Source organism: Octopus bimaculoides, chromosome 10 (genome assembly GCF_001194135.2).
Source record: "Octopus bimaculoides isolate UCB-OBI-ISO-001 chromosome 10, ASM119413v2, whole genome shotgun sequence".
NCBI lineage: Eukaryota > Metazoa > Mollusca > Cephalopoda > Octopoda > Octopodidae > Octopus > Octopus bimaculoides.
Genome location: NC_068990.1, coordinates 40097034 through 40099281, shown reverse-complemented (window position 1 = coordinate 40099281; position 2248 = coordinate 40097034).

Sequence of the window (2248 nt, the reverse complement as noted above, 5' to 3'; positions counted from 1 at the left end):
TATATATGTTTGTTTGTGTATGTGTGTTTGTTCCCCAACATCGCTTGACAACCGATCGGCAAAAAGAGACCAATAGAATAAATACTAGGCTTACAAAATATAAATCCCGGGGTCGATTTGATCGACTAATGGCAGTGCTCCAATATGGCCACAGTCAAATGACTGAAACAAGTAAAAGAGTATACATACACACACGCACACATTTATATAGGAAAAAATAGAAGTTGAAAATGCACTGAGAATAGCTAAAATATTTTTTGTTAATGTATTTGAAGCTTTAACCGGTTTCACAGTTTACATTGATTTTCAAAATGCTCAAATTGAAAGACGTGTCTTATGTCGCAGCTGTCTTGTTTCTGACTAGTGTTTGAAGTCTGCCCTTTTTTTTACAGGGGATTCATGGCTCAAATTAGTAAATGTTTTGTAGTATTTAATTTCTTTTGTAGTATTCAACATCCATAATAACTATTGTACTTTCCTTCTCTGCTTCCTTAATTATAATCTCGTTCTTGTTTTTCAGTTCGTATATAATATCCCATTCCTTTCGACTTATATTGGGCTTGATCTTAGGCTGTGCAAGTTCTTTATAACGGAAGACAGAAATAAAATCACAAAATTTATCTGAAGCTTACCTTTCGTAGGCTTGTAATTGCTCTGGTTTCTTACGATTTAATCGTCCCTGATTTCTTTATCGCACAACTCCTCTGCTGGGCGTAGTTTTCTACAAAACTGTGAAATGTTGTTCTGTAATTTCACAGAATTCGGGTACTACGGTGTTTGGGTAAATTTTCGGTCTTTTGACAAAATATTAATTTCTTCGACCAAGAAAGTTTTTTTTTTTTTTTCGATAGGTTAATAATCTTCGGTTTGTACGATCTGGTGTCGAGAACTTTGTCGGTTGGATCTAAAAAAGGATTTTTTCAAATTTTCCTTTTTCTGCTATTTATATATCCAAGGACATTTTTTTCTGTTAACTTGTGGTCTTTCGTTTCGATTTTGTACATTTGTTGTTCTGAATTGTTTTTGTTTCTTTCTGTAATTGTCTTTTAAATCGATTTTTTTTATCCATTGTGTATGTCTTCGGTTTTAGGGAAAGTTCAGTCCAGTCGGACAGAACACTTCGATTGTTTTAGTTGGATTATTTTGTTGTCAAAAAAGTCTTGAATTGTCCTTATGGAATTGGTGGTGACTATAATTTCCATATTTAGGTGTTTGATTAATCAATTGTGAATGGGGTTTGTGGATTTTAACTTTCTTTAGGAATGGGTTCTCGGTAGAATACTTGTTTTTAAAATGAGATTCATAATTGGTGAACCAAAGAACGCTTCTGTCCCACCGTTCAAGAGATGTTAATTCCTCGTATTCACATTTTTTTTCCAAAGTTTAATATTATTTTTTCGGCCGTTGAATATTTTAAACATTTCTGTTTGCATTTATGCATCAATCATTTATATTTTTTCTTCGTTGGAATTTACTCTTAGCCGTAATAGCTGGGTTTCCATTCTGAATTTGTCACGAACCATCTATTCTCTAAGTTTTGTTGTTGCTCGGGTTCATTATCGATAAGTTTTATTTGTGGTTTCTTTGGGAGGATGATCGGTGTTGAATTAGGCCGTTTCTTATTTATTTCCGCTTTTCTATTACTTTAAATAAAGTTCCAAAAGGCAAATTTACGGGCTGTGAAGTTTTGGTTCCTTATATGTTTAATAGTGTTTTCGATTGCAGAGGTTTCTCGTTGCAGGCTGATGTTATCTTCTTGTTCAGTTTTGGATTTTCTTCCGACTTCTGGAGCATCACTGTTTCTATAGTTTTACATAACTGGTTGAGGGTTTGGATAACTGCTGTTTCTTCCGTTTCATATATATGTATATATATACATATATTATGAAATATATTTGCCACTTAAATGTGGCTAACCCTTAAGGGTGGATGCTACTGTAGCCTGTAGCCCCAGGAAGACATCTCCTCCAGCTATCTATTGACACACTTTCTGTGCCCTGTCAGTATTTGCAAAGGGAAGCCATCCTTCCCATCTCCGACCTGACGTGATACACACGGACCCGAGATCAGTGACTTTTCATCACTGGAAAAAGGATATACATATTTGCATTGGGAACCACTTTACATCGACAACCGGTGATTGTCACACGCTGATGACGGGTCAATACCCAGAAACTCGGGTCCGTGTGTATCACGTCAGGTTGGAGATGGGAAGGATGGATTCCCTTTGCAAATACTGATAGGACAC